At 41.2% G+C, this 16,511-nt stretch overlaps 1 long non-coding RNA gene, 1 other non-coding gene and 1 pseudogene across 2 annotated transcripts; 1 reads left to right on the forward strand and 2 right to left on the reverse strand.

The window, feature by feature from the left end:
• Positions 1–464: 464 nt before the first annotated feature.
• LOC147924612 (small nucleolar RNA R71) lies at positions 465–570 on the reverse strand. The gene has a single exon (XR_015587916.1). It is a non-coding gene; the product is annotated as a small nucleolar RNA R71 (small nucleolar RNA).
• A 9,733-nt stretch (positions 571–10,303) lies between these two features.
• On the forward strand, positions 10,304–10,811 carry LOC147924613 (uncharacterized). Its single transcript, XR_015586291.1, has 2 exons — positions 10,304–10,520; positions 10,590–10,811. It is a non-coding gene; the product is annotated as an uncharacterized LOC147924613 (long non-coding RNA).
• Positions 10,812–11,509: 698 nt separating this feature from the next.
• On the reverse strand, positions 11,510–12,656 carry LOC104759812 (putative F-box protein At1g47790 pseudogene; annotated as a pseudogene).
• Positions 12,657–16,511: the final 3,855 nt, after the last annotated feature.

Consider the following 16,511-nt stretch of genomic DNA (forward strand, 5'->3'; position numbering starts at 1 on the left):
ACCGACCACCAAGAGATTTGAGACAACAGAGAACAATAATCCTCCAAGAACAAGAACAACAGTTGCTAATGGAGCAACAAGCTAATGAAGTTCAAAGGGCAAGGAACATTAGTGTTGGGGATGCACCAAACACACATAACAAAAGAGCTGGTATTGTTCCTCCTACAGTTGCCAACAACAACTATGAGATCAAGAGTGGTTTGATTTCTATGATTCAAGGAAACAAGTTCCATGGTTTGCCAATGGAAGATCCCCTAGACCACCTTGATGAGTTTGACAGAATTTGTGGTCTCACCAAGATCAATGGTGTAAGTGAAGATGGCTTCAAGCTTAGGCTGATTCCTTTCTCACTTGGAGGCAAAGCTCATCTATGGGAGAAGACACTTCCAACTGGAGCAATCACCACATGGGATGCTTGTAAGAAGGCCTTCCTAGCTAAGTTCTTCTCCAATGCTAGAACTGCAAGGTTGAGGAATGAGAATTCTGGTTTTGCACAAAGGAATAATGAGAGTTTTGTGAAGCATGGAAAAGATTAAAAGGCTTCCAAACTCAGTGTCCTCACCATGGCTTCAGTAATGAGTCTTTGCTCAGCACCTTGTATAGAGGAATTCTACCTAAGATAAGGATGCTTTTGGACATAGCCTCCAATGGCAACTTCCTTAACAAGAATGTAGAAGAAGGCTGGGAGTTGGTAGAGAATCTAGCTCAATCAGATGGCAACTACAATGAAGACTATGACAGAACAGTAAGGTTTGTCTCCAATGATCAAGATGAGAAGTATAAGAAGGACTTGAAGGTTGTTCATGAGAAGTTGGACAAGATTCTCCTTAGCCAACAAAGGACCATTAATTTCATTGGTGAAGAAGACTCTCAAGTTCAAGATGGAGAGAGAGAGTTTGCTGAGCTGTGCTACATGCAAAACCAAGGAGGCTTCAAGGGTTACAATCAAGGAGGAGGATTCAAGAACAACAACCTCTCCTATAGAAGCACCAATGTAGCCAATCCTCAAGATCAAGTCTATCCAACTCAACAGCCTCAACAGCCCCAACATCAAAACAACTATGCACCCAAGCAACAACACCAAGGGTTCCAGCCTCAATTGTGTCCCCCTCCAGGGTTTCAGACCTACCAAGGCCAAGAACCAGATTTGAGAGCTATGATGCAACAAATGTTGTTTGGGCAAGCCAATGGGCAGATTGAGGATGCAAAGAAGTTTGCTGAGCTGAACCAAAAGCTGACTTCTCAGTATAATGATCTCAGCTTGAAGTTTGAAGGTCTTAACTCTAGAGTGAAGTACATGGAGAGCAACATTGCTTCTACTTCAGCTCCAAAGCCTAATCAACTCCCTGGAAAAGCTGTTCAAAACCCAAGGGAGTTCACTGCTAAAGCCATTCATGTCTATGAGGAAGATGTCACTGAGGACAGTGAGGTTCAAGCTGGGGAGGATTTGTCACTTATTGAAGCCCATAGTAAAGATTCTTCAAAGCAGACTGAAGCCGTCAAAGCACTCGACCATGTGCTCGAGCCAGTGCTCGACCAAGTGCCTGATCGAGTGGTCGATCGAGTTGAAGGCACTAAAGCTGTTAAGCCTGTTAAGTACATCCCTCCTGCTTACAAACTACCTCTACCATTCCCAGGACGTTTTAAATCACAAAAGCTGAAGGAACTAAGGGAAATCATTGAGAAAAAAAAAAAGAAATGATGGCCATACAACAAGAGGTTGTCTTTGATAAGAAAGAGGAAGTGATGGCTTTGAAGGAAGAGGTTGTCATTGCATTTAAGGAAGAAGAGAGAGGACCTGCCTTGGAACAGTATGTTCCATATCCTCTCTATCAGAATATGCTACTTGAGATGTCAAAGCAGAAAGCTCAAAATCAAGACAAGAAGGATCTTGAAGAGATTGAGGGAGTTATGATCCCAACTAAACTTGAAGATCCAGGTCCATTCTATCTACCTTGCTCATTTAGCTATCTTCACTTCAACCAGTGCTTATGTGACTTGGGAGCATCTATCAGTGTAATGCCTTACTCTGTAGCACAAAAACTTGGGCACACTGAATTCAAGTCCACCAACCTTCACATAAGTCTTGATGATGGATCAAACAAGGATGTGGTTGGTAAGTTGGAAAGCCTTCCAGTCAAGATAGGCAAGGCCAGAATTCTCACTGACTTTGTGGTTATATAGATGGATAAGGAGCTTGAAGACCCTATCATTCTAGGGAGACCATTCGTAGCCACTGCTGGAGCTGTTATAGATGTCAAGGAAGGTCTTGTAACCTTGAACATAGCTGAGGGTTTAAACATGAAATTTGACATCTATAACCCAACCAACTTGCCTACCATTGATGATCAACCTTTTACTATCAAGGATAAAGGTGGTTATGAGGTCTCAAGTGAAGTGGAAACTTAAAGGGCTAAGCTCTCATCTTAGAGGAATCAGTGGAAAAGCTCAAGGGCTCAGTTCAAGAGTTGACTGATCTAGTGAAGGATCTTCAAGTTCAGCTCAACAAGAGGTCTTTGAAGAAGGCAAGACCAAGGCTCAAGAATAAAAAGAAACAAGGTTCATGTGTTAAGGAGGTAGTGATCAAGAAGGAACACCAAAGTGATCAAGAGGTGCCAGGGAGGATTTCATCACCTCCTTGGTCTCTAAAACAAGCCTGAAAAGGCATCAAAGTCAAGCTTAGTGACTTTAAACAAGCTCACTAGGCAGGAAGTCCCTAAGGTATCATTGTACATATGCTTAATTTTCCTTGTAGTTTTGATTTCTTTTCTTTTATGTTTGTGTTAGGCAGGCTATTTAATGAGAGTGTAGATGGGTTTGGAAAGATTTGGACTTGTAGAAGTGGACTCGCAGGCCCACTCGACCGGCCCACCAGAGGTACTCGATCGAGTTGTATGGAAACCAAAGCCCACTCGATTCCCATTTCTCTTGCATGATCGAGTGGGGGAAGAAAAAAGTTCAAATTTCAAATTTTGGTCAAGGAACTCGACCACGTGCAGTCGAGTGGTGGGGTCGAGTGGCAGCAAAAAGTGAGTCAAAGATTCCCAATTCAAATTTGAATGGTATGAACGCTCCACCCTTGTCTCCTTGTCCCCTTAGCTTCTTTATATAGAGCTAAAACTGATCCTATTCTTCTCACACTCTCTCATTTTGCTTAAAACAATCAAATTCTTGCTTAAAATCTCTCTCAAGTTCATCTTCTTGCTCAAAGCTTTGTTCTTTTGGTTTTTAGGTCACTAACCTATTAACATTAAGCTTTGAGTTTATTCCTTTCAGTTCTATTTGAAAATGTCTTCAAGGTCTTCAAGAGCATCTCACCCAGCTGCTGATCGCTCCTTAGATCAACGTGATGCAAAGCTTGCATCAAGAAAAGAAGCTGGTGGAAGTACTCGACCAACTACTCGAGCAGTCACTCGACCAAGTGCTGGTCCGAGTAGGCGGTCAAGTGGATTGCCGAGTAAGAGACATCAGCCAGTTGAGGAGGATCCTGAGCGAAATGAAAGTGAAGAAGAGATGGAATTCACTCTTAGAGAGCACATGAGGAGAAGCAAGGCAAAGGAGAAGAGGCCAGCAGCTGAGGTTCAACAAGAAGAAGTTGAAAATGAGAATGAGGAAGAAGAAGAAGAAGAAGAAGAAGAAGGAGAAGAAGAGGAGGAAGAAGAAGAATCTTGTGGTTTAACTCTAAGACAGCTCTATGAAGCTTTCATGAGAATGAGCTTTCAAGGGACAAGATACCCTCACAAGGAGACCATGGAGAAGCTGGAGATTGCTGAAGATGTAGAATCTCTCTTTGAGAAGTGCAACCTAAGCAAGTTCATGGGATTGTGCATGGAAGGGTATAGATAAGAGAGCTGTGAGTTATTGGCCACTGTCAAGATGCACTTCTACTCAAGAAAGGATAAAGAATTTGGAGCTGGTTGTTGTGACTTCACCATCAAGGGGAAGAAATATGAGCTTTCATTCAAGAAGATAGCCAAGATCTTTGGTTTTGAAGTTGGTAGTGAGAGGAGCATGGTTATACCAAGAGAAGAGCTCTCTGCTGTTTGGGAGACCATTGGAGATAGCAACATTTACCCATCCTCCAAGTCGGATAAGGAGCCCAGTCCTAAGGTACTTCCACAAGGCCTTAACAAACACCTTCTTTGCTAGGAAGGAGACTGGAAATGTGAATGAGGGTGAGCTCAAGATGATTGATGCGGCACTCAATGGCATCATCCTTCAAGCAAGGAATGGAACCATTATCCTTGGGAGCAGTGTGGAGACTAATCTTGCTAAGGTCCTCATGGACCAATTGATCTATTATAGAAGCTGGGTGAGCAAGCTGCACAAGAGAGGCTCAATGGGAACTCTAACCATTGGAGGCATCATCACTCCAATGCTACTAGCTGCCAAGGTACCACTTAAAGGAGAGAAGGTCATGCAAAGATGGATTGACTCCAACTATCTCACCTCCACTCTCATACTAGCCAAGGAGATGCACCAAGGGAAGCACCTCTTCAACTTTGAGCTTCCAACACTTAGGAAAGCTCAACTTGTCCTACCCAACAAAGCTCTTACCACCATAAGTGAGGCAAAACATTGATTTTTGGCCAGCTGCTGAGTTTCTGTTTGATGGGGCAGCTCAAGTGAGAGTTGATGAAGCTGGAGATGTGGAAATGGCTAATGGGGAAGAGCAATTCTATTTTAAAGAGTATGAGCCAAGCCCTAGAGATAGTAGAGGAGTGAGGAAGACTAACAAGAGGCTAACACTTCTACAAATGTGGAGCAAGTGGCATGAGAATAAATTTGACAAGCTGAAAAAGAAGGTGGGAAGAATGACTAAGTCCATCAAGGGCTTAAAAAGGGAGATTGTTGAACTGAAGAGTGGAAACTCATCACCAAGCCATTCTAGCCCTTTGAGGAGGAGTAGCTCAACAAGAGCACTGTCTAAAGCTGGAAACCCAGTGGAACCAGCTAGAGCTTCTATGCATGAGCCAATTCAGAGGAGGAGAGAGGTTCAAGTCGCCGAGAACAACATTTTCCAAGGCACTCGACCGGCTCACTCGAGCAGCCACTCGACCGAGTACCCCCAATGCACTCGGCCGAGTACTTGCCCAGACCTCCTTATGGTTTCCCAGCTCCAGCAGGCTATCCAGGCTATCCAGGTTACCCTCCCTTCCCACCCCAATACTTTATGGATCTAGCCCTCTTGCAGCAATTCTACCAGAAGCAAGGTCAGCAATATTTCCTTCCTGCACCAACTCGACCGACCCACTTGACCGTGCACTCGACCGAACCAGTCGATGGATATAGTCGAGTTGCCCCAATCTCCTTCTCCAATTCAACCACAAGACCCCCACTACACTTATGAAAGCATGAATGAGGATGTGGACAGCTTCTTCCACAATCCATGAGGTAACACTATCACCTTCCCTTGTAATTACCATTGCATATCTAGTTTCATTTTGTTTTTAGTCTTGAATCCTCTTGCAAATTTCTCTTACACAGTGGACTGTGTAATTTAAGTTTGGGGGAGGATTTGAGATAGTATTTGATGTTGTATTTTGTTTTCTTACTCATGTTTATATTTTCATTTCATCGAAAAACAAACAAAAAAATTTGAAATTTTTTGCAAAAATCTTCATAAAAAAAAAAAAGTGTTCATGTAATTTGCATTGCATATTAGGATCTTGTTTAGCATGTTATCATATAGGACTGTTTAATATTTGCATTAGGGATCTATGATGAGTTTTGCCTTGTTAGGTTTAAATGCACTAAACTAGGATCAATGCCCAAGTTAATAGTACTTTGATGCTAGTTGAGTGGTTAGAAGCATAAGATTGAACCAAGCCTTGAATTCCTGCATTGCATTTGGTCTAAATTGAAGCATGTTGTGATTTGATGTCATTTCCTATTTATAAGAACCTAATATTGACTTTTAATTATCAGTTTGTGCATTGCTTTAAACTCATGGATACCATATACATATTTGGATCATCTTTCTCCTTTTTACCACTCTTGTTGATCCAAGTAGCTGATTGCACCATTAAAATCAGTTTCCCCTACCCTTAACCAACCCTTCTTTCAAGCCATTTTGATTCTTGTGTGTGTGAGGCCTATTTTGGGGTTAAGCTTGGTAGAAAGTGTTAGGTTTGAGCTGACAAGAGTAAAGCCTTGTGTAGTTCTAGTTTGCAATTTTCAAACTAGATAGGACTAGGTGGTTTACTTGTTGGATTTGGGACTTGGTTGCTTTGAAAAAGAAAAGAAAAGAGGAAAAAGAGAAAGAAAAGGTTAGAGTCTTTAGGAGAGGAATGTGTTTAAGTAAAATCAAGGTCTAGTGAAAGAATGGGAAGTATGAAATTGTTGAAGATGGTTCTAGTCAAAGAAAAGAAAGAAAGAAAATAAGAGTCTAGCAAAATGCTTTTATGTCTTAAGAATAAGAAGAAAAGAGAACCATAACATTAAGAAAGAAACCCCCATTCCACAAGAAAGATCAAATAAGAAACCTCTCATAAGGCTTAAAAACAAAAGAGAAAAGGGTATTTGAGAAAAGATGAAGATAAAGGGTAGAACTAGGACCATTTGGGATTAGAATGTTAGGATCAAACACTTTGGGTACCTTTGGGTAGACAAGGTTTTGTTCTTGTATGTGTCTAAGTGTTCTTACCTTTAGCCTTCTTCTAAAGCTCAATCCATTTTTTATGAGAGAACCTTGATACTGATAAGCTCCACTCTAAAAAGAGACCATCATTGTCTCTAAACCTTTATCTCCAAGCCAAATGAGTTTAAACATTGCATAAAATTGATTCATGTTCTTGATTAATGAATGTTAAAGGAAATGCTTGATTTGAATGCATGTGGATATCTAAGGCTCAATTCAGTAAAGGTTGTGATAGACTTGTCTAAAATTTTTAAGTACAGCTCATTCAACTTGCATCATAGTACTAGTAACTTGGACATTGATTATAGCTGGTTTATTAGCAAGCTTTAGGAGCTGAGATCCCACTTTCAAATCTCACCTACCTTCTTATGTCTTGTTTATTTGCTTGAGGGCAAACAAAGACTAAGTTTGGGGGTGTTGATGTTCATATATTTTACCTTGTTTTTCCTTAGTATTTTCACCTCTTTTGCATCATTTGCTATTTAGTTTGGCCTTTATTGTATAGCTTTAGGATTGTTTATGCATTAGGGTAGAGTTGCATTGCATTTGCATAGTTTCTTGCATGAACAGGTGATTTTGGAGCCTAAGAAGCATGGAAGGAATGCTGAAGAAGATTGAAGCTATCGAGAGAAGAAAACAAGGGAGTTAGAGCTAAAGAATCAAGGTTCGGAGTTCCACTCGACCAGACACTCAACCGTGTGCGGAGATTCGACCGGATGGAAGAAGCAGAAGAAGAGGTCACTCGACCAGGCACTCGACCGAGCACCATGTCGAGTTGACCGAGCCGCCTTTCTATTTTGTCTTTTAGCATTTTTAGGGCTTCCCATCCTTTTTCTATATAAAGCCTTGTACCCTGTAGCCACCAAAGAGAGGAACCTTTTAGAAAATCTGTAAACCTAGTATTTACCCTTTTTGGGAATTATTGCTTTTTGTCTTCCTTTGTTTTAGATTTCTTAGCCACTTTAGGAGAAAACAAGAGAAATCTTTGATACTTTCTGGTTGAATAACTTTCAAAGTATTAAGATTTTGAGTTTGATTCCTTCTTCAATATTGTAGATCTTTATCTCATCTATCTAATCATGCAAGTTTCATTGATTTCTGGGTTTATGATTTTGTTCATCATGTTTTGTGATTGTGAGTAGTGTGTTTAGATCTTAAGGATGGGTTAGGCTGGATAATGGTTGTGGTTGTTTGGATTGGTCAAGCTTGTTTGTTATAGATATCTTCTAGGATATATATGCTCTATGCTATCCTTATATCTGAGAGGGTAAGGGTAGATCTTAAGCTTCTTAGCATCACACCAATGTCTAAGTTGCTAGATAAGGCTAGATCTAGAGATTATCATTAAGCATGCTAAGAGATTAGATGTTTTGTTTGATTTTTGACATAAATGATCTGTTGTTTAATGCCTGCTTTTATATGTTCTTTGCTAAGTGAGAACTAGCCTAGAAATATCTTAGCTTGATTGTTATTGCCAAGAGATTGGATTAACTTGTATTAGAAGATCATTGTCTAGAGATAGCTCATGTTTGATTGAGGTTTGTTGACCAGTTTAGATGACCATAATCCAAAGTCCAGCCCATGAATCCATTCTTAGGACCTTTCTTGTCTATTGATTTCCCTGCTTTAATCTTGTTCAATCGCTTGTTGTTTGATTTACTTTCGTTCTGCTCTGTTTTTGGTTGTTGCTCTATTTCTCGAATTTGCCCACTCGACCTAGTACTCGATCGAGCATCCGATCGAGTGCTTGCTCGAGCTCGTTCAAGAGCTTCCTGTTTATGTCCTGCAACTTTCTTGTTTCATCATTCCTGTTTCATTACTGTTGCATTCATTTAGTTTCCTGTTGCATTTACTTAGTTTTCTGTTTGATCATGTCCATTACTTGTCTTGCATTAGTTCATTTCCTGTTTTTGTTTAGTTTCATCACAGCTTTGATCATTCTGTTCTCTTAGCATTTAGCATCTTGTCTTATTAGCTTTTACATTCTGCAATTCATATTTGTCATTAGGTTGTTAGTTCCAAATCATCATCATAATTGGCTTGACTTAGATAAGTGTTTATATCCTGATTGCTTGCATCTCACTCAAATTTGGTTTGACATCCTTTATGCTACAACTACATAAGGGTAATTGAAACACCTTGCATCCACCTGATCATTCATCATCTCTATCATCATTCATCATACCACACACACCTACAAAGATCTTGTTTCAACATGGCAATGGGAGAGGCAGCTAAGAAGGCATTATGGGTTAGAGGACTTGCAATGGAATTGGGTGTTGAGCAAGGTGTAGTTCAGCTACACTTTCATAGTCAGAGTGCTTTATATCTGGCTAAGAATCAAGTGTATCATGGTAAGACAAAGCAGATTGAGGTAAGATATCACAAGATCAGAGAGTTATCAGTTTCTGGTGTGATTATACTGCAGAAGATGCACACGTCTGAGAATGCAGTTGATATGTTGACCAAGCCAGTCACCATGGAGAAGTTAAAGCACTGCTTGGATTTGCTCCAGGTCTTTCATTGCTAGATGAAGACAAAAGGTTCCCCCAAAAGCTAACAAGGAGTTGAAGTTGAAGTCAATGAGATTTTGTCGTCAAGGTGGAGTTTGTTGTTAAAGTGACTTGAAATCTCTGAAGACGTCTACAAAGATGTACAAGACTGTGTAAGGCGTACAAGGCTTTTACGGGGCTTTTACTGGACTTTTGTAGAGACCGACTCAAGGCAACTTAGGGTTAGGTTTTGGGGGTGTAGGCGGTGCAGCCGCCTGTGCAGTGTAATAGATTCTAGAAGATTCACAAGATCTTTTATTTCCTATTGTATCGGGTTTTTTTAGGCTTATATAAAGAGACTAGGGGTTTGTAAGGTTGGTTATCATATTAATAATATAAACCCTAGACAAAAGGTATTCGCCTCAAGAACACACTATTTTCTCTTTAACGCTTTCTTATTTCTGTTTCTGTTGATCCGAATTCACAACATAAAGAACTTGGACCAACTGGTTATGAATAAGGTTATATTACATAGTATTAGTAGGCGATTCTATTCATTGGCTGAGTCTTCTTAAAAGCGAGATTATCGTAATTGGGCAGTTAAAGAGCTGAGCAACCTGAATCAAACCAAGTTGTCTTTGAATTGTCCGCGGCACATTCCTTTGATTTGAGCAACCTCAAGTGGTTCAGGGGATCTCTCACCCATGGCACTTTCATTTTTTTTCGATATCCAAAGGATCTTGGAGATGTATCATTAGTAAAAACTGGTCATATAGTTACGAAAAATTGCTACGAAATCATTTATAACAAATATTACCTACACGAAGTTACAAAATAGTCACAAATTTTTAGATAGGTTATTTTGTGGCAAATTTGTAAGTTTCTGTCATAAAACAATTACAAAAAGATACAGTTTAGATTTGTAGCTAATTTACTACAAACTTAGAGACTAAATATTTTGTAGCACTTGACTAATCGTAACAAATTGTAGTTTAATATTTTTTAAATAATAGAAATTGTTTATCTACAAACAGGTTGTTGTAACTTGAATCACAAAATTCGTCGGTTTGGTTCGTAGCAGAAAATTTTGACCCCAAAATATTTTGTTTCAGTATAGTTTAACTTATTAAAAGATATATATTTGACAAAAAAAAGAATAAAACAAGAAAACCCTCACACTCAAAATCTCTCGACTTAACACTTGGCTCCTCGATCTGAATCTCTTCCTCTTCATGCCTTCATCATGCCTTACATCTCTGTTTCAGATCTAACTATTTTTCGTTTCAGATTTGACCTTTATATCTAAGCATTTTTCTCAGATCTGACCTTTATATCTGACCATTTCTTTTCAGATCTCGTCGCCGTCAACACTCTTCGATGTTTAAAAGGTAAATCTCTCGTTTTTACTTCTCAAATCAACAAAAAAAAAAACAATTGGATTTTCTTTTATTTCTTAGGATCCAAAGAAGGGAATGCATATAGAGAAGAATCTATCCAGCGAAAGAAAGAGAGCAGCGGAGAGGTGGCGGAGGAGAGCGGCGGAGAGCAAAAACCTTTCTCCGTTGAAGCATTTTTTATTTTCTATTTCAATTTTATTTTGTAAAATTAAAATTATTTTCGCAATTTAATAAACAAATTGTTTTGATATTTTAATTTAATCTATAATCGCCAATTTTTTATTTATTAAAACTATATGAGGAGGCCACAGATTAGTTATTGATTACTTTGTGGCTACTAATCCACGGACATTTACCTGGTAAATTCGTGGCTATATGAAGCTAATAGTTACGCAGCTTTTAGTCGTTTTGTGTATCAACATACACAATAAATCGTAGCAAATGGTAGCATTTGCCCACAAATTGTGTAGTCTCTAATTTGTAGCACTTTGCGACACTTAGTGACGATGGAGGAATTTGCTACGACCAAATAGTTATTAATATTTTTTGTCGCAAATCTGTAACAAATCTTTTTTTGCTACAATCATCATGAGATATCTACAGAATTATTCGTAACTATATGACAAGTTTTTACTAGTGCGTATATGAGGAATGGAGGTTAGAACATACAACCGTGGCTGGAAATCGCAAAGGCAACCTCATAGATGATAGTGCCACCAAGGATCAATCGTTCATAGCAAGAAATGGTTCATCCTGGACTATGGTGCTCATTAGTTCTACAGCAGTCAATTTTATTACCTATTGGTAAATGGTAATTGGTCTTTTTCTTGGTTTTGTACTATGCTTCCTTTCATCGTTATATGAAAGAATTATAACGATGTTAAAATAATCATAAAGTTGCATAAATTAATGTCACTGTTCAAAGGAAAAACAAAACAAACCAAAAATCAGCAAACTATTACCAAGAGATGATGATACTCTCAAAGGTGATTTGGGAAATAATGGAGCACATATTCGTTTCCAACTCCATTACTGGATTCGTCATCTGCGATATATTCCTTTGAATTGGAATCTTCTAAAGCTTTCTCTCATCGGATCACAAAATAAAATGTAATCTGATTTGTGAAACGTGCGTGTGACATAAATAAGCTCACCAGCATGAGTAAAACCTTTTAGTTTTAGTTCGACACCCTTTTGATGGTGATGGTAAGGTACAAGAAACTCTTTTCTTGACCATTTCTGTTTCCCTGCATCCTCCAAAATCCACAATTTGCCCTTCCAGTCGATACCGTTATCATCAACAACAGCTAACTGCCCCTCGTAACTTATCAGCATGTCCCTACAAATATCCGTTGGTAAATCTATCATACCAAATCTTTCGAATCTGACATCAAAGCTTATTATAACCCAAACACCCTTATGATATATATCCGCTATGTAATATATAACCCCCTTGATGCATCGTCCAAAAGTATTGTAGTCCGAATAATGATTATGGTTGGTTTTGACCGTTCTCCATGATTCTTGAGCTGATCCCAATGTTAACACCCGACACACTTCAGAACTTCTTGAATAAGGTATGCACATTACTTTGTGTTTACCTTCGACTGGATCATATCCTAAGAACATTGTTATATTAGATCAGTTCTCATCGGGTTTTGGAAAGGTTAGTAACTGTCTCTTGCTAGGGTTCCAAATTACAGGCGTTGCTGATACTTGAAAACAGATCAAGCCATGTACAGATTCCGTAGGGGGTAAGTCACAACGTCCTTGTGGGAATTTCATATGGTAACGATAAATAGGCTGAGAACAAGAGTAAGAAGACTCTTTGGAATTCTGATTATCTTGAGGAATTGAGGAAACAAACAGCTTGCCATTTGCTATGAAGCAGACAAGAAGACTCGGCCGCAGTGTTGAGAAGCGAGTTTCGTAGGAGTTGATGAAATATGAATCGGTGGTGATTGATGACCAAAGCTTCGACACGCAACGGAATCTCAAAACAGATCTCGCAGGCAGCCTTAAGAGTATTTCTGAGGTTAGATCAACAGGAAAGGGCGACGTCGGTTTCAATTGCGTTCTTCTTTTTCGGTAGCCGCCTTTTCTCCTCTTCTCTTTTGGTTGCTCCATTTTTGTATGTGTCGAAACCCTAATTTGTTAAGCTGTGTTCCTTACTTCCTTAGACCATTTCTTGTCATTATATATTCTGCTAATTTTTTCGGCAGTACTTAGGGCTGACTGGTTCAAAGTTGCGGTTGCGGTTGCGGTTGTGGGAGATTGCGGTAGCGGGCGTTTGCGGTTTCAAGCGTTATTAAACGTTTTGAACGATTGGTTTAGCAGTTTAAAATTGGTACGTTTGCAGGAGGTTTACGACTGGTTGACCAACGGGTGCAATAGCGGTTGGAACATAATAAATGTGATATATAATATAAATGTTTTAAAATAGAAAAAAAATAAACTTGATTAATAATTAAAAATCATAAAAAAAAAGTACAATAATTATTTAGAAAAACAAATAAATTTCATAGTGAAATGTTTATTACTTTATGCATTTGGTTTATCACCAAAAATTGCATCAAGTAATGTGACAAATGGCAAAACAAGTGACAAATGGCAAAACAAGTGCTTGATACCGTGAATCTTCTGGATTATTTTTGAAAGGACCGACCTTTTTTTAAAAAAATAATAAATAATAAATATATTAATATAATAAATAAACTACAGCTAGTGGTCCCATACCCTCTAGCCAACTAACCACATTCACAATCAACAGCGGAATAACCATACCAATATCCAATAATACTCCAATAATAATCCAATATTATAGCATAAGCAATATTCCAATACATAACAACAAGAAACATGAAACCAGCAACCTAGCAATGTTTCTAATGACTCAACTCTAGCAACCTAGCAATGTTTCTAATGACTCAACTCTAGCAACCTAGCAATGCCAGACAACATCCAATCGAGTCCCTAGAACATCCTCCTCTTCATTGCCTTGATTCCACGATCACACTTTGCCTTTACCTGCACCACAAACACAAATTGAGATGCATGAGTATTTGATAAACACTCACTGAGGCAATCCTCCCATCTAATAGGCTATACACACAAGCAATAAGATCTCTACATGCCACAATCAACAATCAATAAAACAAACTAGGCAATACAAAAAGCATGCAACATCCGTCGTAGCTGAAAGAAGGGTGTCGATCGACACTGACTGATGTGACCGCCGGACGCGGTCGTCTACCGAGTCGCACGGACGGACGGTCGCTGCGGACAGAAACGAACGAGCGGAAGCGAGAGATGAGCTGAAACGAACGAGCGGATCGAGAGATCCGGCCTTTGGTCTCGGCTTCGGTCGAGCAGTCTCGGTCGCGGTACGGACGATGCGGAAATCGGTTCCCGGAGTTTGAAGGTAAACTGCGGAAACGGCTCTCGGCAACGCGGAAGTGGTTCTCGGTGAGGCGGTAAGAATCCTCGGTGATGCGGTAAGGATTCTTGGTGATGCGATAAGGAAGGTGGAGTCGAAGCGGAAGTACAACGAGCGGTAGGAACCGGACGTGATACGGTAGGGATGGACGCGAAGGTGGTTTGATGCGACGACACACAGGAGATGGCTCGGCCCGTGATACGGTCAACCAGTCGATGTCGAACCTGGTTCGAGATCGGCTAGGGTTTCTCGGTAGTCAAGTCCCGGACTTGGACTAAGGAGAGAGGTGAGACAAGAACATGATTCTCTCTTGTGAATTTTAATTCAATACTTCAAGTCTGCCTTTTACAAAGAGGGTTGATGCCTTTATATAGTGAGGCTTACATAAGGAGACTCTAAAACCCTAGAGACGTGGCCTTGATCTAAACCACACACTTGTCCTAAAGCAAAAGCAAAAGTAAAGCAAGGGCAATGACCAAACAACGGTCATAGAAAGATCTAGACAAAATTCAAAAGGAAGGGGATAGGGTCGCCACGTCATTGGCTGGGACGTGGTGAAATAATCTTCACTTCCTTGGCTCCTAAGTCTCTCTTTAAGTGTTTCAAGATCACAAGCCAAGTGGGAACGAAGTGGAGATGCACTAGAGTCGCTGCCTCGTTAAAACCTCTTTGGTAAACCCATTGGGACAAACCCAAAGTAGGAAAAAGAGTACAGCTCCTTCTAATGGCTTAGGGGTGTCTTCACACTAGTGTGATGGTGAAGACACGCGAATCAAGCTTCCCAAGGCTGGTCAAGACTCAAGGCTCTTCATTGGTGATGCTAGCCATGAGCCATGGGGGGGGGTGAGCTTAGGTTTAAATGTCCATTGGTGGCTTGTCTTGCTCCGCCTTGATGATCCTGGGGGGGGGGGGGGGTTGAATGATGCCTCGTTGGTCGCCTACGCTAGCTCCTGGTCGCCAGTACAGGTTGTCCGAGAGTTTGAGAGGCGTCCGAGTGGTGGCCGGGTAGTGTCCGAGGGCTGCGAGTGTTCTTCGCCGAAGGACCAATCCCGTGATCACATCATTCCCTCCCTCTTATAGAAGTTTTGTCCTCAAAACTGTGCTCATTACCTGGATCAAAAAGGAAAAACCCAAAAATCCGCAGCATCAAAGGTTCAACAGCGGTTTACTTTACCGGGATCAACAGTAAGGCCTTAAGAGAAAAGGATAAGACTTCCCCGGTAAGACCAGTGGCATTGAGCGCTGCGATCCCTTCATGAACCATGGTTGCTTGCTGAGACTCTCCTGGATGCCAAACAAAGGTTTGATCCGCACCAAAGTTGAATGAACACGTCGCCATAGGACCATGTGCGGTAACGGCCTTGGCGCTAACAGTGGAGAAGGATGGCTCGGTATAGGCGACTCCCAGCTGGAGCTTACTACTTGAAGTAGTCATGAACAATACCGAGTGAAAAGATCCATCAATGGCCATCTCCGGTGGCCTAGCTTGCTTGAAACTCCCCATTACCGAGAAAACTGGGGATAAGAAGTTGGTTGCATGGGAAAACTCTTCATTGACTTCGCCTAATGCCTTGGTACGCGTATCGGGTGAGGACTCGCGCACAGTGCGATGATCCGAGCATTGCGTCTGAGTGTCGGCTCGGTTTTGATCAGGAACGGTAAGGAATTGGTCGTGAACCGCCTGAGACGTCGAACTTGTACCTCCGAGTGTATGAACTTGTTGGTCTGGAGGCTCGGCTGGCTTCTCTATGATTCCTCCTGGGCCAATGACTTCCTTAGAACCGATTTGATGATCGAATTCTAGTCCTGAATTCAGCTCCCGGTGAGCTTGCGCCGTTGGTGCAGCATCCTCGGTCAAGTCGGTGTTCAGCCTGCTCCGCGTCAAAGCATCTGGTTCTGGCCGGTATGGAACTCATGGGTCCGGCGTTGGTGAAGGCACAAGGGACGAGTGTTGGTGCCGCAGTGACTCTCCTTGCGTGTAAGATGACTCGACTTGGTCCAACAATTCTCCAAGGTGTCGGAGTTGAGCTTGAATACCGGTCAACTCGTCCGTGAAACTTGGTGCTCCGGAAGATTGCTTCGGCTTCCTTAAGGCTTGCTCCCTCAACTTAGTCCGTGATTCCACATTGCTCGCCTTGGCTTTGTCTTGACCGCGGCTTGACTTGTGGCTCGGTGTTGCGCGTGGTGACCAGCTCGGAAGACTTTGGTTCCGAGTGCGGTAGGCGCTTGTCTTGCTTGTCGATGCGTACGGTGACCAGGTCGGAAATCCATGGGTGCGACTCGGGTATTTCTCCGGCTGCTCTCGGTGATGCTGGGGTGGTGCGGAGTAACGTCCCAAGTCATCACTGTTGGAATCATCGTAGCGGTTCGACCTTGGCTCGCTATGGCGCACAGCTCGGGACATTGATGGCCAATAGTAGTCCGATGATCCTCGATCATGTTCCATTTGGTCAGGCCCTTCTTCATAGTCCTCTGCGTACCATGATGCGTTCTCGGTAGCCGCTGGCTCTGGATCGGCTCCATAATGTTCGTCGTACCACGGCTCG

The sequence above is a fragment of the Camelina sativa genome, chromosome 17 (genome assembly GCF_030686135.1).
Source record: "Camelina sativa cultivar CO46 ecotype springtype chromosome 17, ASM3068613v1".
Taxonomy (NCBI): domain Eukaryota; kingdom Viridiplantae; phylum Streptophyta; class Magnoliopsida; order Brassicales; family Brassicaceae; genus Camelina; species Camelina sativa.